General features: G+C 44.3%; 1 protein-coding gene, 1 non-coding gene and 1 pseudogene across 2 annotated transcripts in view; 2 read left to right on the top strand and 1 right to left on the bottom strand.

The window, feature by feature from the left end:
• Positions 1-25,100, bottom strand: part of SGPP2 (sphingosine-1-phosphate phosphatase 2) — a 119,450-nt gene that overhangs the window by 4,599 nt on the left and 89,751 nt on the right. The window lies entirely within an intron of this gene.
• On the top strand, positions 6,337-8,412 carry LOC120234841 (annotated as a pseudogene).
• On the top strand, positions 15,328-15,467 carry LOC120234845. The gene has a single exon (XR_005529217.1). It is a non-coding gene; the product is annotated as a small nucleolar RNA SNORA29 (small nucleolar RNA).

Raw genomic sequence — 25,100 nt, 5'->3', positions numbered from 1 at the left:
GTGTTCTCACTGCAAAATTCACCAGAAGGTGAAGTCTTACTGTAATTAATAGAGGAACACATTAACTCAGAGAGTGAGGACCTTGCCGAGGTTTTGCAACAAAGTTTCACAGGGTTTATCTTGAAAAATTAAAATTTTTTCCCGACGCATCGGAAAATCTGGAATGCACCAAAAGTAGTATATAGGCATTACAGGAAATCTGAAAGCCACTGAAAAATAGAATAAAAAAAGATCTTTGTTTCCATCACCTGGAGTCAGCCCTGTGTACATACAGGCGTGTGGCCTCACACTTCGTCTAGAATTCATTTTTACTTCGAATTTCTTGGGAAGAAACGTTCTTTCTCCTTTTGAACATGGCACCCTGTGTTCATTTAGCAAATCTTTAATATTGGGCTTTTCTGAAGGTTATCCCACACCATCCTGGCTCTTCTGTGACCTCCAAGAAGTCTCTTTCTTCGTGTTCTCCTCTTTCCACATCTGAGACACAGGTATTTCCACAGACTCTGTCTTCCAGCCTTGTGTGTCTCCTCCCTTAGTTTATGTAGAATGCTGGCTTCCTCTCTCTAGTCTCTCATTGGCAATCTCAAACCCAGGTTAGCTCAACGCTGGACATTTTCATCCAGATGGACTCATAGCCTTGCCAACCAACTCGTCTAACATAGAAATGACCAAGAACCAAAGAAAGACAGGAGCAAAGGAAATAAGTTTGTAGAAAAGGAAATAGGACCTCCTCTTAAACACACAAAAATATACCCGAACTTATGAGTAAGTGGAAATTAAACCAGGCGAAAGAGAAATTAAAACTTACGTTCACCTGAAAGTCACTGCCTGAATGTTTATAGCAGTTCTATTTCTAATGCCCCCCTCAAAGCTGCAAACAGCCTCAGAGCCATTCAGTAGGTGAAAGTCCACTACATTCATTCTACAGGATGCTTCCCCGTGATAAAAACTTCCTCCTGATGCGTGCAACAGCTTGGAAGCAATCTCCAGGAAATTCTGCTGAATGGGAAAAGCCACCCTCCAAGGGTCGCATACTGCCCGGTTCTATTTATGTGACATTCTCTGAAAGATACAACGGTAGTGACAGGGAGCAGACCAGGGGCTGCCAGGGGGGAGGGGTGGGGGAGGATGCTTTAGGGGGTGACGAAACAGTTTCATTTTGTGTGCAAGGTTAACTCCAATCTGCACAGCTGTTAAAATCCATAGAACTACACAGCCCAAAGCAAAGGCAATTTTACTGTTTTAAAATTTACATTTCAGGGCGCCTGGGTGGCTCAGTCGGTTAAGCGTCCGACTTCCGGTCAGGTCATGATCTCACAGTTCGTGGGTTCAAGCCCCACATCAGGCTCTGTGCTGACAGCTAGCTCAGAGCCTGGAGCCTGTTTCAGATTCTATGTCTCTCTCTCTGACCCTCCCCTGCTCATGCTGTCTCTCTCAGAAATAAATAAAAAACATTTTAAAAATATTAAAAAAAATAAAAATTACATTTCGAGCAAAAAATTAAAAGGTGGTAGGTTTTTTGGTTTTTGTTTGTTTGTTTTGTTTTTGCTTTCACTAAATAACATTGTTGGGCATCTGCTACTCTGGGTAAAGCAGTGCTCTAGACTCTTACAGGTTCCAGCAAGCCCCCTCTCCCCCCCCCCCCCAACCAGCCTGTGCTGGGAATGCTTCCCTCACCTACCAGCTTTACCAAAACCCAGAAGTTCAAAAACATTCTGCTGATGAAAGCGGTAGAGGGGAAAGGGGACTTCTGTCCATGCAGTCGTGGGAGTGCAAAATGGCACATCCTTTGTGGAGAAGACATTTTTAATTTGACCTCTGACCTGCCCCCTAACTGAAATGAGGTGAGCTTTTTCAAGTTGTCCAGTATGGTGGTGTTGGTGACGGCAGGAGACTGGAAAAATGCCAAGTTCCACCTCTAGGACCGGTAGCTCTAACCCCGGTATATTCACACAATGGAATACTCTGCCTCCGTGAAACGGGTGAGGAGGTTCTGACGTGGAATTAAAAAAAAATTTTTTTTTTAAGTTCATTTATTTTGAGAGAGAACGTGAGCTTGAGCCAGGGAGGGGTGGAGAGAAGGGGAGAGAAAAAGCATCCCAAGCCGGCTCCATGCTGTTAGCACAGAGCCCAGTGCAGGACTTGAACTCATGAACGTTGAGATTATGACCTGAGCCGAAATCCAGAGGCAGACGCTTAACTGACTGAGCCACCCAGGCTCCCCTCTGACGTGGAATTTTTAAAAGCACTGTGCAGACCAGTATGTATGGTATGTTTCCATTTCCATTTTTTAAAAAGACGGGAAAGTATATAGGTGAGTTCTTCCTTGAATACACAGTTTCACTTTCATGGGGGGGGGCACAGTGGGCAAGGAGACTTTTCACAGGACACTCTTCTGTGCCTTCTGAATCTTATTATCATGTAAACGTACTGGCTTCTTAAAAATTTTAAGTGAAATAATTCAGTCTCTCGTCTTCCCAAACAGGATCTGCCTTTCAGTTCCCAGATGAAGTGGGGATCCCAGGTGAGCCCAACTGTGTCCTCCATGGGGGGGGGGGAGGTGGGCATACACGGTAAATGGTGGGGGGGTGGGAATGGCCTACCAAGACGTCACCTGCTTAGGACTGAGAGCATCTTGTCTGCGTGTCTTAAAGGAAGGGAAGGAGGAGACCCAAGTACAATGAACTCAAACACCCCAAACAAGCCTTTACTCTCAGTGGGGAAAAGAAGATTCTACCACTCAAATGATGTCCTGGCAAGCCCCTCCCCCACCCCCCCAAGGTCCCATCTGGGTTCTGAAGAAGTCAGAGAGGATGAAAGAGTCATGTTGCCTCAATTTATCAAACACAGAGCTGAAGAAGGCTGTTTTGAGACCCCTCTGGCAGAGGGCACTCCAATGGGAAAAGTCCATTCCTCCTGCTACGCGTTGGCCACAGTGCCCTTGACCATATCGCCTGGGAGGACAGAGGCAGAGCGTCTGCCTCATTCACTATGGCCCTTGGATCCATCTTGGCCATAGACCTGCTGAACCTGGAGAGGCAGCTGAAGAGATGCTGGTGACAGGCAGCCAGCAGGGGGGTGGGGGCGGCTGACGGGGCAGGACCGCGGTACTCAGAGCGGCCGCCGCATCTCCCGGACCAGCTGTGGGGCAATGACTGCCAGTACCAGGGAGCTGACGAGCCTCCAAGGCAGGCAGGCAAGGCCAATGCGCGTGAGGTCACAGCGTGGGTGGAGAGCAAGGGATCCAGCCGGGCCGGCTTGACACCACACTGTCTGACCACAAGGAGGCGCTAGGGGGCTCAGACTGGTTTGAGAGCCCAGGGGAGAGTCCTTCTGAAACTCCAGAAATATTCCGTGGCGGTATTTCTATTAGGGGTAGGGACAAAACACAGGTTTGCAGGGCACTGGGGGTTTGGGGTGATCCTCTGGGTGTTCAAGGAATTCACCCCAGCCTCGCTGGCCATGCCTCACTGCTCTCTCCCCTCGCTGCCCGTGAACCTCCATTGCTGTATTCCATAGAGTCCTCCTCCCGCACAAAGCCCTACGCTGGCTGTCACCACCCCGAGTTCAGACCTTCAGGTCACCCCCTGCCTGCCACTCCCCGGCTCCCAAACCTACACCGACTGCCTTCCTGATGGCTGCTTCAATAGCCAATGTTCTCCAATGTTCGTGTGGAACATGAACACTTTGGAATCACTGAGGAAGACTATTAAAATACAGACTTCAGGAGCACCTGGGTAGCTCAGTCCGTTGAGGGTCAGACTTCAGCTCAGGTCATGATCTCACGGTTCGTGAGTTCGAGCCCGGCATCAGGCATTGCATCGAAAGTGTGGAACCCTCCTCGGATCCTCTGTCTCCCTCTCTTTCTGCCCCTCCCCCGCTCTCCCTTTCCCTCTCTCTCAAAAATAAATAAACATTAAAAAAAATTTTAATGCAGATTTTATTAAATGTAGGGGACGTCAGCGTGGCCCAGGAGTCTGCATTTAACACCCAACACAATGCTGAGGTAAAAACTTGGGGGAAATACTAGCCTCCAGGTTGAGAGTCAGAACCCATATGCCATGGAGTTTGATCGGTCTGTCATTCTCAGGTTTTTTCTCACTGCTTTCCCATTTGAACTCTCCACGACAGTCAGAGGGGGCTGCTCGCTTTCACCAAACATGCCCAGGACAACTTAGTCCCTCTAGTTTTTTGCATTCCTTTTACGTACAGCACACTTTAACCATGTCTATCCTATCAGTTCATCTCAGGCTCAGCTCAAAAGAGATTTCCTTTCCCAAATTTCTTCATGTATCACCACAGTCGGAAAGAACCCTCCCTGAATTGAATGTGAAGGCTCTTGCTTAGTATCACTCCCAAAGCCTTTCCCATAGACTGCCTTTGCTGCGGCCGTATGTTTGCACGCTCTTCACCCTAGTTGGTTAAAAGACTCTGATCAGCAAGGCCAAGTTCTTTTCCATCTTGGCATTATCCTCAAGGCTTCTAGCATACAGCCTGGCTTGTAGCAGATACAGTTTATAGTGATTAGGAGAATTTAACGCCTTTCTTGTATCCTGACCGTAATAGTTAATACCCACTGTCTCAATACATAAAAGAAAACTTGCCTGCCTGACTCCTGTGTTTTTTGTAACTGCAGTTACCAAATTCCCAGACATCTGGTTGGAATATTCTTCACAAACTAATGCTGTTCGTCTCCCGTGCTTCAGGAGATTGGACTCTCTTGGTTCACAGCCCTGGCATTTGAGGCAACAGCAATCTTAGCCAACATGGCTGCTGGCATTGAGGTTTTTTATTCTAGCCAACACAGCTGGATTTTCCACCATAAAAGGTGATGTTGTAATAAAGACATTCTGTTATTTTTATAAGGAAAATACTTGAACTATCTCTTATGAGCTCTCATTAGGAGCTCTAAATCTCTAATAATAAAATGATCCCACACAGCTTCTAAAAATAAGGACTGTAACACTTAACAATTCAGGAACGACTTTTTATGTGAATTTCTTCAAGCTACTCAGTTCACAGAAACTATAGAAACCGACAAAAATCTCCATTTTGGAATTGGAGCTGCTGTTTTGATTCTGGAAAAATTCTCAATGAGCAGGTGATTTCTTCAGAGCCTCTACTGTTTGGCACAGTATGTGGGGCTAGAGAGGAAACAGTTCACAGATTCCTGGAAAGGCGAAGATGGGCTATGGGCAGGGATCAGTGCACAGGGCACAAATGCCATCCTGAGCAGGTGGTCTGACAGGCGGGGGTGGGGGGTGGGGGGGAGAGAAGAGAGGGAAAGTCACAGGTGGTTTGCAGGGAGATGTGAACGGCACAGGAGATCAGGAAAAGGGATGGTGCAAAGCGTGGGAGGGAAAGACATGAAGGCAAAAATGGTGGAATAGATATTACTTTGCAAACACACACACACACATACACACATCTTTCCATAAAACATATAAAATTAGACTAGAAATTGCACAAAACATACAAACTATTCACCATCTTGCCCCAATTATGCCATCCCTAGGAATTTATTCTACAAAAATTTCAAAGAAAATAATAAAGCCGTTCACAAAGATCCATGTATAGGGATGATTCTCGTTGGGTTGATTCAGTTCACACCAATTAAGTCCAAGAAGTAACACATGCTCCACTATGGAACAGTCTGAAAAAACAGAAATGCAAAAATAGCACAAGGACTGGGGTACACATCGTAACAAGAAAGAATCTGGAAAGATGCGAATCGAGCATACGATAGTAAGATAAAAACATGTACTGCTTTCTTATTTAATATTATAGCAGGAACATTTTATGGCTGAGAAGATACATTTAGGAGCCTTGTTTTTTATGGTTTCAAAGCACCCAGAAGTGAGATAATATCAAGCAGAATACAAACTTTCCACGAAGGATGCCCCTAGTTTTATATAAATATATACTTGCATGGATGGATAAAATTTCAGAAGGGAATCAACTAAAATGTTAAAAATAGTGGTTTTTTTCCTATTTGCATATTACAGAGGACGATTATCTTTTCCATGCCTTGCGGTATTTTGTATATCTCCCAGTCAACACCTATCATTTTAACATAATGAAAACGTAATCCAGGTGAAGAAATCAGGATGTTAAAATCAGAATGTTTCAAGATCGATGAAAACAAAAAGAATGAACTGGTGCTTCTACATTTTCACAGCGTGCCAAAAAAATGAGATCCCCCACGCACCTATGGGACAGTCAACAGACCATTCCCCTGCGATGTAAGGAACATTTAAAATAAAGGCACATAAGATCCATCTACTGAGCACATTGTCTGAAAATATAATACATCTTGGAGAGGGAGACGGACGTTGAGAGAAGAAGAAGGAAGGAGAGAAAGTGGCGTCCACGGATTACAGTAGCTACAGCCAAGCTACAGGCCGGCAGCGCCACAGTGCTTACCCCGCCCAGCCCACTCGAGGATATGCACAGACCACCCAGGCACATGGGCCGCAAAGTTATGGAACCCATGGAAGCCCACTGATGTCCGCTATACCCAGGCTCAGACCACTGCGACCTATGGGCAGACTGTCTATGCAACTTCTTACGGACAGCCTCCTGCTGGTTATACGACTCCAAATGCCCCCCAGGCGTACAGCCAGCCTGTCCAGGGGCACGGCTCTGGTGCTTATGATACCACCACTGCTACGGTCACTACCACCCAGGCCTCCTATGCAGCTCAGTCTGCATATGGCACTCAGCCTGCTTACCCAACCTATGGGCAGCAGCCGGCAGCCACCGCACTGCAAGACCACAGGATGGTAACAAGCCCGATGAGACTAGTCAACGTCAATCTAGCACAGGGGGTTACAGCCAGCCCAGCCTAGGGGATGGACAGAGTAACCACACCTATCCCCAGGTACCTGGGAGCTGCCCCATGCAGCCGGTCACGGCACCACCACCTTCTCCTCCTACCAGCTATTCGTCTACACAGCCGACTAGTTATGATCAGAGCAGTTATTCTCAGCAGAACACCTACGGGCAGCCGAGCAGCTATGGACAGCAGAGTAGCTATGGTCAACAAAACAGCTATGGGCAGCAGCCGCCGACTAGTTATCCCCCCCAAGCTGGATCCTACAGCCAGGCTCCAAGTCAGTATAGCCAACAGAGCAGCAGCTACAGGCAGCAGAGTTCATTCCGACAGGACCACCCCAGTAGCATGGGTGTTTATGGGCAGGAGTCTGGGGGATTTTCCGGACCAGGAGAGAACCAGAGCGTGAGTGGCCCTGATAGCCCGGGCAGGGGGAGAGGGGGATTTGATCGTGGAGGCATGAGCAGAGGTGGGTGGGGAGGAGGACGTGGTGGAATGGGCGCTGGAGAGCGAGGTGGCTTCAATAAGCCTGGTGGACCCATGGACGAAGGACCAGATCTTGACCTAGGCCCACCTGTAGATCCAGATGAAGACTCGGACAACAGTGCAATTTATGGGCAAGGCTTAAATGACAGTGTGACTCTAGATGATCTGGCAGATTTCTTGAAGCAGTGTGGACTTGTTAAGATGAACACGAGAACCAGACAACCCATGATCCATATCTACTTGGACAAGGAAACAGGAAAGCCCAAAGGCGATGCTACGGTGTCCTACGAAGACTCACCAACTGCCAAGGCAGCTGTGGAGTGGTTTGATGGTAAAGATTTTCAAGGGAGCAAACTTAAGGTTTCTCTTGCTCGGAAGAAGCTTCCAATGAACAGCATGTGGAGTGGCATGCCTCCCCGTGAGGGCAGAGGGATGCCCACCGCTCCGTGGAGGTCCTTGGGGCCCCATGGGTCGCATGGGAGGCCGTGGAGTAGACAGAGGTGGCTTTCCCCCAAGAGGGCCCCAGGGTTCCTGAGGAAACCCATCTGGAAGAGGAAATGTCCAGCACCGAGTTGGAGACTGGCAGTGCCCCCATCCGGGGTGTGGAAACCAGAACTTCACCTGGAGAACAGAATGCAACCAGTGTAAGGCCCCGAAGCCTGAAGGCTTCCATCCACCACCCTTTCCACCCTTGGACAGTGACCGCGGCAGAGGTGGCCCTTGGTGGCATGCGAGGTGGAAGAGGTGGCCCCATGGACCGCTGTCGTCCCAGTGGAATGTTCAGAGGTGGCCGTGGAGACAGAGGTGGCTTCCGTGGTGGCCGGGGCATGGACCGCAGTGGCTTTGGTGGAGGAAGACGAGGTGGCCCTGGTGGGCCCCCTGGACCTTTGATGGAACAGATTGGAGGCAGAAGAGGTGGGCGTGGAGGCCCCGGGAAAATGGATAAAGGCGAGCACCGTCAGGAACGCAGAGACCGGCCCTACTAGACGCAGAGACCCCGCAGAGCTGCACTGACGACCAAATTCATTTTTTAAACCAGAAAATGTTTTAAACTTATAATTCCATATTTATAATGTTGGCCACAACATTATGATTATTCCTTGTCTGTGCTTTAGTATTTTTCACCATTTGTGAAGAAACATTAAAACAAGTTAAATGGTAGTGTGCTGAGTTTTTTTTTTTTTTCTGCTTTTGAAGATGGTTGTTTAACTAAGACTCAACAATGGGAACCACTTGTGAGCATGCTCAGTACCATTGTGAAGAACGGAGAGGGCCTCTAACTGTAACAATGTTCATGGCTGTGATGTTTTTGGTTTTGTTTTTAAAATAAAATTCCAAATGTTTATAAACAGTCAAAAAAAAAAAAAGAAAATATAACAAATCTTAAATTCAATTTACCATCCTGGGTTTAAACAAAACCTTTCAAATTACTTGGAGGAAAAAAAAAAATCATTACAGGAGCCTAACAGTTTCCAAAGTTAAAACGCAGAAAGATGATTTTTGTCCTTCTTCTCATTTTCGCTTATGAAACTTAGTAGCCATGAACTTTATCATGGCTTATTACAGAAAACAATTTTATTAGAAACAAAGACAGGCAATCTGGAGTGTTCAGGAAAGAATGCTAATCAAGCTAGCCCAAGCATTGGGGCAAATCTCAGCGAGTGCTTATAGAAAACACATAAACTAGTGTGTTTATTCTCATCCAAATGGATAACACTCCTCCTGGTGAACGTCTCTAGATATTTCAGCCACGGGCCCCAGCCCTGAGAACTGTCAGCGTTTGTGAATTAGGACCCTACATCCCGTTCCCATATGCAGCTGGCCGCATTCTATCTCCAAACATCTTCCCCAAAGAATGCTATTGAGAAGACCAACGCAACACAAGGTTAGCTAACTAGAAAGAAGAGGGGAGAACAAAACCATTCATTCAATTGTTAGGAAAGAATGCATTCAGATCTTGGAACCATTTATGCCGAGAGGTCTATAACTCTGACATCTTCCCCTCAGCCAGGTCCCCCGCAGGGACTGTGAAGGGCTCTCTCTGCCCTTGGCCGCCTTCACGGCGCAAGCTGAAGCCAGGCGCAGAGTAAAAGCCAAGATCCACTTCTTTGTATGTGCAGTGAATGCTCTCAATGCGAGCAGACCCCGACGTTAAAAACGAACTAGAAAGAAAATCCAAGCTCCTGCAATCCTTCTAGAAAATAACTTTTAGTTATACATCAAGGTTTCCTAGTGAACGCGCTCGGAATACTTACTCATTGCCATGCTGGCCCACAATTAATTCAACTTCTGAGAAGAATGAAGATGAGGTTCAACAGAAGCCAAATGGCAAGAGGGGGTAACAGTGTTCATGAATATGAATATGAATGATTACAGAGAGAAACCTACATGTTATGTGATTAGCATATGTATAGGGGAGAAAGAGGGAATTGCATCAGTTCAAAAAATATTAATTTCCTAGTGAAACACGCCACTATCCACAGGGACCGAGCAAAAGCAGGACGTTTCACCTGGCCATGTCGGTGTGAGCAGAAGCAGTAGAATCTCCTGAAATACGTGGCTCTTTGAATGGGGGGGGGGGGGGGGCTGTCACTGATGCCCCTCCCTGCCATGTCATGACTGTGGTCTGTGCCACCTGAGACCCAAGCACAAATCTAGGACCCAGGATCATTAGGCGTGGAAATCTATAGCCATAAAGAGAAAGCCTTTTAAGTTTGTGTTAGTTTGTTTTAAAAGTTTATTTATGGGGAGGGGGGAGCAAGCAAGCACATAAGTGGGATAAGGGCAGAGAGAGAATGAATCCCAAGCAGACTCCTCACCATCAGCACAGAGCCCAGTACAGGGCTTGAACTCATGAACTGTGATATCATGACCTGAGCCAAAATCAAGAGCTAAATGACTAAGCTTAACTGACTGAGCCACCCAGGAACCCCAAGGAAAACTTTTTGAATACTCACTAAGCTCAGGAGTAACTGATGAGGTAGAAGAAAGTATGCCAGCTTTCACCTCCTGCAATTTTAAAAGAAATGCTCACTTCCAAGTGAGCACATTTAAACCTCCATTAGAAATTCTGTTGACATTTTTAACGGAAAATGGTTCTCTATAAGTGTGTTAAGAAAAATTACATAAAACTTGGACACGAGGCCAAAAAAATTACCTCATTTTTTTGAGAGAGAGAGAGAGAGAGAGAGAGAGCGCAGAAGTGAACGAGGGACACAGAGAGAGAGGGGGAATCCCACAGAGGGCAGAGAGAGAGAGAGAAGTAGGGCTCACTGAGGCTTGTTTTTGTTTTTGTTTTTTTACCCAAAGCAGAGCTTGGGCTCACCCAGTGTGGGGCTCAACTCAAGAACTGTGAGATCATGACCTGAGCGGAAGTCAGATGCTTAATGACTGAGTCCCCCAGGTGCCCCAAAATGACCTCACTTCAGTATCATTTGGGGGAAAAGGGCATCCAATGACTATAGAAGAACAGTGCTCTGTGCACTACTTATTAGATGTCTCAGAGTCCACAGAGGACAGGCCAGCTGACAGATTTTTGTTTGGCAGAGATGCAAATGATTTCCGTCCAGTGGAAATGATAACCCCAGAGGTTATAGTTTGTTACCCTGGAGGACAGTAGTCAGTTTTGTACATAACCCAGCAGTCTCCAAGTAATATTTATTAAATTGTCTGTAAGTATTTAGTTCCTTATATAATACTGGTTCCTTCATTAATTAATCAGTTGAATAAAATCTTTGTCACATTTCATATGTGGGCAAGAGCTATGATTTTACCATTTAAAAATTACAGTCTAGGGGCACCTGGGTGGCTCAGTCCGTTAAGTGTCCAACTTCAGCTCAGGTCATGAACTCACAGTTCATGAGTTCGAGCCCCGCATCGGGCTCTGTGCTGACAGCTCAGAGCCTGGAGCCTGCTTCTGATTCTGTGTCTCCCTCTCTCTGTTCCTACCCCGCTTGCACTCTGTCACTCTCTTTCAAAAATAAAGATTAAAAAAATATTTAAACATTACAGTCTAGCAAGTAGATAATGATTTCAATGTTTATTCCTATGACCAATGATCTTGGATAAGTGAATATGTATATTTCATATAACAACTTTGCAGAACAAGTGAATAGCGCAGGTGTTACGTTTCTTAAATTTTTTTTATAGCGTTTATTCAGTTTTGAGAGACAGAGAATGAGTGGGGAGGGGCAGAGAGAGAGGGAGACATGGAATCCGAAACAGGCTGTGAGCCATCAGCACAGAGCCCGATGTGGGGCTCGAACCCACAAACCGCGAGATCATGACCTGAGCTGAAGTCGGATGCTTAACCAACTGAGCCACCCAGGCGCCCCCGTTCCTTAATGTGATGATACAATAAGATACCACTGCATGCTTTTCACAATATTACCTAGAGAGATATTTAGGTATATGTTTCCAAACCTTGGTCCATACACAGCACGAGTTAGGAAATGATCATTTGCTTGTCTTGGCTTCACAGAATCGAACAAGTCTCAACAGCCGACCTTCGTGAAACAGACAGAATTTCCCCACCCGTAATTCTCATTAATATGAACAGCTTTAACTATAATGAATCACAAGGCTAGGTGGGCCGACAGGATTATGACATTAGATCAAAAAAGCCTCCAGACAGGTTATAACATTATCTTTGACAAGTGCTAAGCAGCTTGTAAGAACGAAAACTATAGGGAAGGGCAATCTGCTAGACGACACAAAAGGCACTGTCAAATATTTAAGCGATTTTTCTCCCATCTGGGTGGGCAGAGGGGCCTCTGAGCAACAAGAGAACAGAAGAAAGTCATGTTCAGTGTAATGTCATTGAGCAGGTCCATGCAGGCCGACATTTAATTGGTGTGGTCCCCATATTTCCTGGGCTGCTCTATGTAGGCTGTTTCCGTGCTTTTCAAATTGTATCTTGTATTAGAATGTGCTGGGAAGCTTCCTAAGAGTCAGGTTCTGATTCAGTGGGTCCAGGTGGGGCCTGAGAGTCTGTGTTTCTTTTCTTTTAAGCTCATTCATTCATTCATTCATTCATCCATCCATCCATTCATTCTTTCATCCATCCATTCATTCCTTCATTTAGAGAGGGAGGGAGAAAACAAGTAGGGGGAGGGGCAGAGAGAGGAGGGCAGAGGATCCAGAGTGGACTCTGTGCTGACAGCAGTGATCCTGATGCGGAGCTCGAACTCATGAACCATGAGATCATGCCCTGAGCCAAAACCAAGAGTCAGATGCCTGACCGACTGAGCCACCCAGGTGCCCCAAGAGTCTGCATTTCTAACAAGCTCCCTGGTGCTGCTGAGGCTGCTGGCCAGGGGAGCACAATACGAATGCCATCTCACCCTGCTAAATCCCTGAGGCCAGCGTGGGCTTCTCACGATGAATGTGGCAGGTCAGAGCTTCTGGAAATTCTTTTTTGAAACACACATAAGAGAGTACGATTTCGCAATTACAGGAGTACCAGACAGCTTTTGGAAGTCCTAAGGTGATATTCTGATATAGAAGCTCTTGCTTATGACCAGTCATGAGAGAAAGATCTAAAGATTCTTTGTTGACCTAGTGACAGGGGCGCTCACATTTAGAGGAACAGTAAATCTGTGCCAGTCCTTTGTCACTGACCTTAGGAAATATTGGCTTGAACCCTGGAGTCCCGGCTCCCTGTGCAAAGTCGGAGGGCACTGTCTGTGACCCTTGAATCACACTAGGAACTGGAGATTACTAGAGACTTGAAAAATATCAGTCTCGGGGCGCCTGGGTGGCTTAGTCGGTTAAGCGTCCGATTTTCGCTTGGGTCATGATCTCGCGGTTCGTGGGTTCGAGCCCCGCGTCGGGCTCTGTGCTGACTGCCAGCTCAGAGCCTGGAGCCTGTTTCAGTCTGTGACTCCCTCTCTCTCTGACCCTCCCCTGCTCACGCTGTCTCTCTCTCTCTCTCTCCTAGAAATAAATAAAAATATTTAAAAAAAAAAAAAAAAGAAAAATATCAGTCTTGTTTTGCAGACTGTCCTACTGACGTTAAATCTGGTCATGCGGTGTCCTTGAGGGGCTGGACAGTCTCAATTACAGGATTACCACTTCCTTGTCACTAAGTGTGGGCCACATGAGAAGAAGGCACAACCATGTAACTTTATTAAATGGAGACACAATGAGGCATAAGATTGTGGTACATGGGTGACCCTTTGCACAAGCGTGGTGAGAGCTTGGACGTATGGCGTGGAAACCAAACTGTGCCATCAATTGATGCACAGGAAATTATTTTATGGAGGTTTGAGGGGCTTTTTAAAGAATCAAACAAATCGCAGCACTACAGGAAGACTTGTGTGCCTTTAAGAATATGATACATCAGGGGCACTTGGGAGGCTCAGTCTGTTAATCATCTGACTTTAGCTCAGATCACGATCTCAAAGTTCATGGGTTTGAGCCCTGCATCAAGCTCTGTGCTGATAGCTCAGAGCCTGGACCCTGCTTCACATTTTGTTTCTCCCTCTCTCTCTGCCCCTCCCCTGCTTGCACTCTATCTCTCAAAAATGAATAAATGTTAAAAAAGTAAAAAAAAAAAAATATGATACATGAAGTATTTACTTTCTTTCGGAGGTGGGCATGTTTTAAGGAACATTCCCATGGACATACATAAACACAGACTCTAGTAGCGTTTCGAGATTAAAATTAAATTCTGGGCCTTAGGTTGACTTTCAGAGCAAAGGATTCAAGACAGCCCCCTCTTTTTAAAATTTTTTTTAATGTTTTATTTTATTTCTGAGAGAGAGAGAGACACAGACAGACAGCGTGAGCAGGGGAGTGTCAGAGAGAGAGGGAGACACAGAATCTGAAACAGGCTCCAGGCTCTGAGCCGTCAGCACAGAGCCCAACATGGGGCTCGAACCCACGAACCATAAGATCATGACCTGAGCTGAAGTCAGATGCTCAACTGACTGAGCCACCCAGTCACCCCACCAAGAAAGCCCCTTTTGTCCTGTGCATCTGTCTGCTGTGGCCCCGCTCACGTTCACCAGGGTAGCAGAAGGACATAGTTTGTTGATAAGGTCAGTTCTCAGGCAGTTTGACGGCTGCAGTGGTTAAATGGTCCTTTTGCGGCCAGTGATATAAATGCTGTTGTTCTCTCAGGGCAACATGCGCCAGCACAGCTCTAAACCCTTTGAGGTGAGTTTCTTCTTCTGAAACAGCACCACAGAGAAGGGGTGGATGGACATGAATTCTGTTGAGAACTTGGTTCCCTTTTTCAATCAGGAGGTGGGGTTATGGCCGTTATGGGAAATTTTGCTAACCAATGGTTTGCCAATTTAGTTGACCCTCAAACAGTAAAAGGACAAGGGGAATAAGCTCTTTGAAACTCATGTATTGGTTTAATTGCCAAAATTAAGTGTTGCTTCTTTAAAAAAAAAAAAAAAAAAAAGGACACTGCAAGGGAAGAAACACTAAGAAATGCAAATTCCCAAAGAAGAGTTATCATTCATGACAGTAAAGTTTAAAATCTTCCCTCTAGGAAATCCTCAATCCTCATGTAAATAATAATAGAGCTCAAATATTTATTAATTCATCCATCACGATTCAACAGTCATCATGTGTTTTTATTTCCAACTTGCTATGACATACCAAGTAATATATGAGAACAGAGGAAGAGGAAGATATAGTCTGTGTCCATTCAATAAAAATAGCTTGACTGTTTTTCTCAAAAACAAGTCAAGCTCAGTATTAAAAATGCATTGCATTGAACTCTGTCCATAACCCCCCCCCCCCCCCCCCGCCCACACACAAATTCACAAGTAATGTCGCCATACTCTATATGCTGTTCCGGAACCCGCGTTTTTCATTGACAATCTGCCATCCAGATCTTTTCACGATTATAGAACTGCATTACTTTAATGGCTACAGAACATTCCTCTCTATGGAAATACTATACTTAACTAGATCTGATTGATGGACACTTAGGGTATTCTTGTCGTGTGCTGTTAAACGCATTAGGACAGAGTGGTATTTAAAAGCATGATTCTGGTCCCATTTGACTACCACATTTTCTCCCAATAATAAATTTTGGTGGCTATGCTTATGGGATAGATGAAAATTGCCATGATCTGAAGAGGGAGGATTTATTTGTGTCCTCCTTCTATATGAAATGGCTGAACAGAAAAAAAAAAAAAAGAAAGAAAAAAAAAGCATGATTCTGAAGTTGGACCGCCTGGTTTTCAATCTCAGTCCAATCTCTTATCAACTACAGAACCTCGGTCAGGTTACTTGACCTCTCTGAGCTTCCTCAGTAAGCCTGGGAAGACAATGGAACTTCCCTAGTCAGGCTGCTAGGAGGTAGTTAATACATGCAAAGCACTTAGGATGGTGTCCAACAGATCATAAGTGTTTTATAAATGTTTACTATTATTATTACTATTTTCACTTTTACACTTGTACAATCATATGCTTTAGTGTAAACTCCTAAAATTGGGCTAGGAACCCAGAATACTAAGGAATGTACATGTTAGGCATCCATATATTCTGCAAAATGACCTCCAAAATGCCTATACCAATGGAGTATCCATATCTTTAAAACTGGTCTTCCTGGCTTGACAAATACGAGATCTGGAACTCACTGTTAGCTGATCAAGCTGGTTATACTGACTTAGTATACACTATGGGCAGGTAGAAATGGCAAAAATCCAGGTCAGGAATACTGAGGGAAAGGACACAAACAATTCCATACCTACCAAAAATATCCTCTGAAACCAAATATCAGGGATGTCCTGATCCAACATCGAGGTCTTAAACCCTATTGTCGATATGGACTCTAAAATAGGATTGCGCTGAAATAAAGCCATTTCCAAAAACAAAAAACAAAAAACAAAAAAAAACCCAAAACTGAGAGAATTTATTACCAGCATAACCATGCAAAAGGATACACTGAAAAGTCTAATTTAGGCAGAAAGAATTGAGATGCCACATGGAAGAAAAGAACTGTAGGAAGAAATGAAGAATGGAAAGGATGAATATGTGGATAAACCTAAATGTATGTTAATTATAAAACAATAAAAATAAGTTTTGGGGGGCTTTAAATATATGTAGAATTGAATTTCAATTAATGGCTCATTATTCGCAGGGAGTGGTAAAGGTACTAATTTGCATTTGACTCTCACAAATCAAGGATGCATGTTGGAATCTCTTGGGTAAACACTAAATGAACTGTAAAGACTTTCTTTTTCTTTTTTTTTTTTTGTCTTTAATGTTTTTATTTATTTGTGAGGGAGAGACAGCATGAGCAGGGGAGGGTCAGAGAGAGAGGGAGACACAGAATCTGAAGCAGGCTCCGGGCTCTGAGCTGTCAGCACAGAGCCCAATGCGGGGCTTGAACCCACCAACTGTGAGATCATGACCTAAGCTGAAGTCGGATGCTTAACTGACTGAGCCACCCAGGCGCCCCTCTTTTTCTTTTAATTAAAAAAAGTTTTTTTAATGTTTATTTTATTTTTGAGAGAAAGAAAGAGTGTGAGCAGAGGAGGGGCAGAGAGAGAGGGAGACAGAATCTGAAGCAGGCTCCAGGCTCCGAGCTGTCAGCACAGAGCCTGAAATGGGACTCGGACTCATGAACCATATCATGACCTAAGTTGGATGCTTAACCAACTGAGTCAGCTAGGCATCCTGTGACTTTTTTAAAACATTTTTAAAGGTTTATTTATTTTCGAGAGAGAGAGGGAGGGAGGGAGGGAGGGAGAGAAAAAGAACGAGCAGGGGAGGGGCAGAGAGAGAGGGAGACACAGAATCTGAAGCAGGCTCCAGGCTCTGACTGTTAGCACAGAGCCCGATGTGGGGAGATCAGGACTTGAGCCGAAGTCGGACACTTAACCGACCGGGCCACCCAGTCATAAAGACCGTCTAACAAGCTAATAGAGGATCAAAAATATGAGAGTAAAAATACTTGAACATTGGAGGACTTTTACCACCTGACTTCAAGACTTATTACAAAGCTACAGTAAAGAAGGAAGTGGTATTGGCATGAAGACAAACAGATGCCAGAGAGTAGAGTATATACATAGATAGTATAACAGTCACTTGATTTATGACAGAGTTGATGCTTTAGTTAATGGAAAAAGGACAATCCTTATAAATGGTGCTGAGCATATTTTGTCCCTGCAGAACAAAGATGATTCCAAATCAATTCCAAGTAGACTGTAGATCTAAATAAGAAAAGCCAAATAATAAATCTTCTCAAACATAAGAGAATATCTTTATGACCTCATGGTAGGCAAAGATATCTTAAGCAGGACACAGAAAATTGTAACCATAAGTTTGAAAATTGGACTATGTTAAAATTAAGAACTTCTCTTTCCCTAAAGATAACACCAATAGAGTAAAAAGGCAAGCCACCAGATGGGAAAAGAAATTCACCATATTGTACATATATCTGACCAGTGACTCACCAATAGAGACAAGCAACCCAGTGAAAGAACAACAACAACAAAAAATGGTCAAAAGAAAAGCAGGCACTCCACTAAAGAGGATATATGAATGGCCAATAAACATATGAAAAGGGGCTGAATGTCATTATTCATCAGAGAAATCAAAATAAAAGCACTACCGTTAGATATGCACTGGCATCGCTACAATGAAAATGGCCGACATCAGGTAGGTGCGCAGAGATGCAGAGGACGGGAAGTCTCATGTACGACCAGTAGGAATAGAAAGTAGTATAATTCTTTAGAAGACACAACAGTGCATCCTAAAGCTGAACACACGACCTAGCAATTTTACTTGTACATTCATACTCAATGGTAAAATGCACATATTTGCTCTAAAAGCCACATAAAAGGAAGTTCAGAATAGCATCATTTACAATAACCACGAACTAGAAACAATCCAAAATATCTATCCTTAATAGAAGGGATAAAGTGTGATATGGCCATACATTCTAATACTATACTACAATAAATATGAATGAACTAAAACTCTATATGACAAGAGGGGTGAATATCACAAAGAAAATGGTGAGTAAAAGAAACCCAGTGCAGAAGAATACATAATGTATAATTCCATTTGCGGGGCGTTCCATGAAGGGACGGTGTTAGAGATCTGGGGAGTGGGTACCTTGGGGGGGTGCAGCGTCGAGGGCATGCGGGGATGTCTGGCGGTACTGGTAATGCTACATGAACCGTAACCTGGCTGGTGGTTACTTGGGCGTGCTTACTTATCTCTCCTATCCTCTTGGTGCAGCTTACACACCTGCATCCAAGAACCCTGGTACCAGGTTCTCCATGAACTTCTCAAGTCCGTGAGGAACTGTTGAACTTCCTTCTCCATGCCTGGTGACATCACCATCCTATTTATTAAATGAAGTGTGGGAGGCACTGAGCAGCGTGTCTTTAGGCACCCTTCCCTCTCTAAGAACTAATCCCTCGAGGAGCCTCCAAGCTTCATGCTGCTGGCCACTGCTTTGTGGAGTCTTCTCACATATCAAGACACCTGCCACTTTCAAACTCTGAAAGTTTGAGAAGCTTGAAGCAGAGCATTCATCCTTGCACGGTACTTACTGTTGCAGTGACACATCTGTTAAGTTCTTCCCAAGTTTATTCTTTTTTTTTTTAATTTATATTTTATTTATTTCTGAGAGACAGAGAGAGAGCGCATGAGCAAGCAGGGGAGGGTCAGAGACAGAGGGAGACACAGAATCTGAAACAGCTCCAGGCTCTGAGCTGGATGTCAGCACAGAGCCCGACGCAGGGCTCAAACCCACAAACTATGAGATCATGACCTGAGCCGAAGTCAGATGCTTATCTGCTGAGCCACCCAGGTGCCTCCCAAGTTTATTCTTATAGGTAAAGGAAAAGAACATTGAAAAAATATTGGATGATATGACCTGGTCTGGTCTCCTATGGTAGATGAAACATTCAGACTAATGGATGAATCTTGTCAAATCCAACACAATAAAGTAAAAAAGAAATAAAAGAGAAAAAACTGATTTATGAACAGATTAAAGATGACATCCATACAATCCACTTGATAGTTACTGTGCACTTACTGTCAGGCACACTGCTGGGAATTGTGGGGAATACAAAGGTAGGGAAAATAAGATTCTTAGCCTCAGTGTAAAGGATAACCAACTGTATGCCTAGATCACAGCCTGCTCTTACTGCTAATAAAGCGATATTTATACATTCAAATGCAAGGTGACCTAAGAGACTTTGCCTGAAAATCTCTCAAGTGTCCTTTTATCTACTGAAGTAGAAATATTTGTAGGTAATGTTAAAATGTCAGAAATGTCAGAAAATTCCCAGGGGCACCTGGGTGGCTCAGTCGGTTAAGCGTCCAACTTTGGCTCAGGTCATGGTCTTAAAGTTCACGAGTTTGAGGCCCGCATCGGGCTCTGTGCTGACAGCTCAGAGCCTGGAGCCGGCTTCAGATTCTGTGTCTCCCTCTCTCTGTGCTCCTCCCCAACTCATGGTCTGTCTCTCTCTCTCAAAACTAAATAAAAACATTTAAAAAAATTTTTTTAAAAAGTCAGAAAATTCTCATTCTTGTCTTTTCTGTTGGTAAAACATAGTTTTCCCCAGGATGTCTGCTTCTGGGAAATTACCATAAGCAGGGATTTTCATAGTCTGTTTAAGAAACTTGATGACAATGGGGAAAAGATCCCTAAGGCAGATGGAAGTGGTCAGCTGGTACCCTGTGTTCATTCCCACCTTCCCCCTGAACTGGAGATGTGGGAAAGTCAAGGACTGCATTCCCTTGGCCTCTCTGGAAGTCAGGTTCCCCCATTCAGATGCTATCTTGGAAGTCACCCTCCTCCGCTGCCTCTGTGACCTGGCAAAGTCACAGAAACATGAATTGCAGCAGCAGGTCTGAAGATTCCAGGGTCTAATCACCAGCTCCTAGTTTTCTGGAAGCATCTATGACCATTACTGTGGCTGACCCAGCCTACCATCCATTCTTTGGGTGGGTGAGCACGAAAGGTGGATATCATGAGGGTAGAGGTGACCTCTTCGTCACCAGCAGCAGCAGCAGCATCAATGGCTCTCTCTTCCCACCAAGCCCCTCCAACATTTTGTGAGCACCACATTCTGCTGTTTAAATTCCACTTTGCTAAAATACCTAGAGTCGATTCTATTTTTCACTCCACTATAGAGCCTTAGGTTTTGTGTTTGTTTTTGAGACAATTCTCTTGTTTAATAAGCATGTACCAAGCACCCATCCATAAATGTCAGGATGGAGGCAGTCTAGAAACACCCAAAGCAGCAAAAATAAATCAATTTGAGATGAGAAATTTCCACAGGAATAATCAAGAGTTGGCCAGAGACCTGTAACGCATTTTACAGTAAGCACTTAGAATTTCCTTCACTGTATGAAATGGGATAGAATCTTGGGTGGCTGAGCGATGTCAAACTGGTTTCTTTGACTTTATTTTTAAATTTTTTAAATGTTTGTTTATTTTTGAGAGAGGAGAGAGAAACTGTGAGGAGGGGAGGGGCAGAGAGAGAGGGAGACACAGAATCTGAAGCAGGCTCCAGGCTCTGAGCTGTCAGCACAGAGCCCGACCCAGGTCTCGAATTCACAAACCATGAGATCATGACCTGAGCCGAAGTCGGATGCTTAACCGACTGAACCACTCAGATGCCCCCGGCTTCTTTGACTTTAAATGCATGGGGCTTTGTGCTAAATGCGGCAGAGAGAGGTAGCCTGCTTTTTTCATTGATTTTCTGGATGGAAATCATTTGCGTCTCTGCCAAACAAAAATCTGTCAGCTGGCCTGTCCTCTGTGAAGTCTGAGACATCTAATCAGTCGTGCACAGAGCACTGTTCTTCTATTGTCGTTGGATGGCCTTTTCCCCCATATGATAGTGAAGTGAGGTCATTTTGTGGCATCTGGCAAATGCACAGGGTGAGGTGACAACCACACCCACCAGGACACGGAGTGATGGTATCACCGCCCCCCACCCCCGCCCCCAAGCCCCGCCCCCAAGCCCTTCACGCTGCTCCTTTCTGGACAAACCCTCCTACACTCCCAACTCCTGGCAACCACTGATGTGCCTTTTCCCGGTGTCGTATAAGTTAACCAGACAATAGATAGCCTTTTGAGTCTGTCTTCTTTCAGTTATATTATGATTCATAAGAGAACCAACCGATAACAGTTTCCTCTCAAGGGCGCCTTGGGGCCTCAGTCGGTTAAGCGTCTGACTTCGGCTCAGGTCATGATCTTGTGAGATCATGGGTTCGAGACCTGTGTCGGGCTCAGATCCTGGAGCCTGCTTCTGATTCTGTGTCTCCCTCTCTCTCTGCCCCTCCTCCGCTCATGTTCTGTCTCTCAAAAATAAATAAAACATCACACACACAAAAAAAGAGTTTGCCCCACATTACTGCAGGGTGGAATCCATCCTGTGGATGTATCATGGGATGTTTATCCACTCACCAGTGGAAGGGTATCTATCTGGGTTGTTTCTAGTTTTTAGAGATTGTAAATAAAACTGCTTTATCAATAAATATTTAATTACATAATGTTAAATAATTGAATGTTGTTCCAGCTCTTGATGGATGGCTAATTTAACTGGCCAATTCCTTACTGTTGTGCATTTAAACTGTTTTCCATGCTGCACTATTTTTAAAGAACACTACAACCTTATTCAAATGTCTATGTGTATTTGTTCGGTTATTCTCTAGGATAAATACTTCGAAAAGAACCCCTAGGTCAAAAGGTAGGGATCACACCTTTTACTGCTTTTGACAACAAAAGGCCCCCTTATGAGAATATCCCATTACTCAATTCCTTACCCTCATTGATTTTATTTTTCACCAATCTTGCTGGCAAACATTTTTAAATGGCATCGCACTTTTATCTGTCTTTCATGACTTCTATTACATCTCTGTAAATGCAGGTAGGATTCATTCCTTATGCTTACTGGACATTTTTAGTTTTTTCTTTTGGGCATTGCCTGTTCTTGTTACTGGCACACTGGTCTTTAGCTTCTTATTGACTCCTTATAATAATCGTTTGTCTATCCCTTATTACATTTATGTATTTAACAATGACTCTCAATTTTTTTTTTTTTACATACAGAAGTAAAAAAAATGCAATGTAGTCATCTCCCTTTTCTTTGTGGATAATTATATTTAATATCATGCCTTTTTCTATTTTAAGCCTATGTAAGTATTCATTAATATTTTCCTTCTAATTTTTCCAAACTGTTTTGGAGACAGTGAGGAAATACAGGAGGCTTCCTGGCTGAGGCCAGGCCACCTTGCCTCGAGCACATGGCATTGGCTTCTGGCTCTAAAGTGTTGAACTACTGATGTTAAACGTGTAGGATTCTTCTTTTCTAAGGGGGTACCTCTGGCTTCTGGAAAAGGGGAGTAGTTTACTGAACTCAACTGAGTGTTTTTCCTTGTGATTGAATTTGATTCAAAAATGGCTCCATTCTTGGATTTCAGTGGTTAGTTGAGGATCTCATCAAACCATTCCACGTCTCCTCCTTAGGACAAACTAGATACAATTGAGAAAGTCTCAATGAGGATAAAGTGCAAGTTCATGCCAATATTTTCTGGAATGTCACAGCAGCCATGAGTATCATGATCGAAATGTGCATATATATTTTTTCTCAAGGGGCCAAAGAATCTTTTAAAAATATGTGAATAAATGGGAAGGTCTGACTTATTTTTCAAAAGTTGATTGGACAGATTTTGAAGACAGTACATTTTCTGCTATGAGAGGCGTACGATTATAAGCTTATAGAAAAACGTCACCCTTTAGTGAAACCATAACACACTATATAATCCAAACAGCAAGAACCTAGTAAAAGAAAGAAACACGTGGACACTGGGCTTCTATGGAAGGTTCAATCCAATCTCTAACTCTTATGTTACTAGTAACTGGAACTCACTTAAAGCACAAATACAACCCAGCAGCACAAGATCTCAAAGCTGTGCTCCATCCCTGGATGCGGTTGTTTTTATTTATCTAGACTTTAATTTACCCGAGTTCTCTCTTCCGCAATCTGGGGTATAAGGGCGCTTTGGGGACGTTCTCACAGAGGTAAACTACCTGCTTCTCCGACCACGGCCACCTTGCCTGTCTGACACATCATGATGGACCATCTCTGTAGCTGCCGGCCTCGTCCACTTAGCTTGGCTGCCCAGCCCTTAGCCTCAGATTGTTCCTGGGCCTTCCTCCCCAGTCAGGCTAACTGCCGCTTCATTGGCACACCCCCTCGGGCCTGACAACACACCACACTGGAACCGTACACTGACCAGATTCTATTGCAGGGGGAAGGATACAAACAGCTTCTGGTCTGAGACAACCTGGCCCAGTACCCATCCATGTCTGTTCCAGCCCTTTCCGTTTTGGCTTATGGCCCAGTAGGGACCTCTGGCCTCTGCATGATTCTAGTGCTTTGACCAACTTCTGCCTTTGCCTACCTTCTACGGGCTGCCTTCAAGGCTCAGTCCGGCTCCCCTCCTGGATTCAGAGCACCCCTGTAAGCCCCCTCACCACCTCACACTTGCAGAACAGATGGAAAACGGGGCCCCACCTGTGGCTTTTTGGACAGTGTGGAGAAAGGAGATACAAAATTAATTTGCCTGTGTTTATGGCTAGGAATACATACCACAAGGAGTTCTTGCTGGAAATACCCTCATTTTAGTTCAATTAATACAGAAACATACAATGTCTTCGGTTTCCCTTTATATCGCCCTAACGAATGGCTGTGTGTAGCTCTACAGTGCTTAACTAATAATGATTTCATCTTTAAAAAACCCACAGCAACAACTTTAAAAATGAGAGGCTGAACGCTTTACCATGAATACTTATTACTTTTGAAACCAGAAATAATTCTCTATTTTCGTAAAAGGGTAAAAATACGTCCCTCCAAGGTAAAGAAAAAAGAATACGAATAATAAGGTGGTGCTTAGAAACACAGCCCAGTTCCCTTTTTATCTCAGTAACTAACTTATCCTACAACAGAAAGTAAGGCTTGGTTGGGTATAATTTATATTACAATTAGCTTTCTTTTCCATATTAAGAAAGGCAGTTTGAAGTAAATTTTTTTTTAAAGTAGTTTCAAAGAACTTGTAAAGAAAGGAAAAAAACCACCAAAAACGCTCCGGTCTAAAGCTAGGACGCAGTTTTGTATGGACTGAAGATAATTTAATATTTGAGAAGCCTTTTCAACATTCTCCAAGTGCAACCAAGACTAAAGCAATACTTAGAGGAACAAAATAAATGAGTAAGCAAACAAAACCCATTATCTATATAATTACCCACAGATCAAACAATTCAGGGACAATAAAATAGAAGAGCATTTCAGCTAATTCAAGTTCAAAATAATGGAACAGCCATTCGCGAATCTCACAACAGCAACAAAACTTGTGGCTAAGTTTACTGTTAACATATGGGGGATTATTGCCTTATCAGTCAGAAGACTTCATATCAATTCTGTACAAGTTGACTAATTTCAGGCATCGAAAATGGAGTATGAGTGACCTTCTTGGTTTGCTCTCTTCCTCCTTCCCCCATATAAACAAGTGTAATGTCCAGTTTTGAGTCCTTGAAAGAGCAGGAAAATGCAATGGTGTCAACGTAGAGAAGGTACCACTGGAGTTTGGTCTATTTTCTTCTTCTGGTGACAGATCCATTTCATTCTGGAAGAAGTGCCCCTCCTACAGGCCAACCCTAACCCTGCCCTAACCATCACTGCCTCTCACAGCCCCCACTCACACAGGCCGGCTGGCCACCCGACTGGACCAGCCACCACCTCTGGCACCCTCGGACAGCATTTAACTCAGCGATGGGCCCATTGTC

The sequence above is a fragment of the Hyaena hyaena genome, unplaced genomic scaffold (assembly GCF_003009895.1).
Source record: "Hyaena hyaena isolate Hyena2069 unplaced genomic scaffold, ASM300989v1 scaffold_117, whole genome shotgun sequence".
NCBI classification, from domain to species: Eukaryota; Metazoa; Chordata; class Mammalia; order Carnivora; family Hyaenidae; genus Hyaena; species Hyaena hyaena.
Note: the sequence above shows the minus strand (reverse complement) of the source record. Positions and strands in the feature narration are given on the sequence as shown.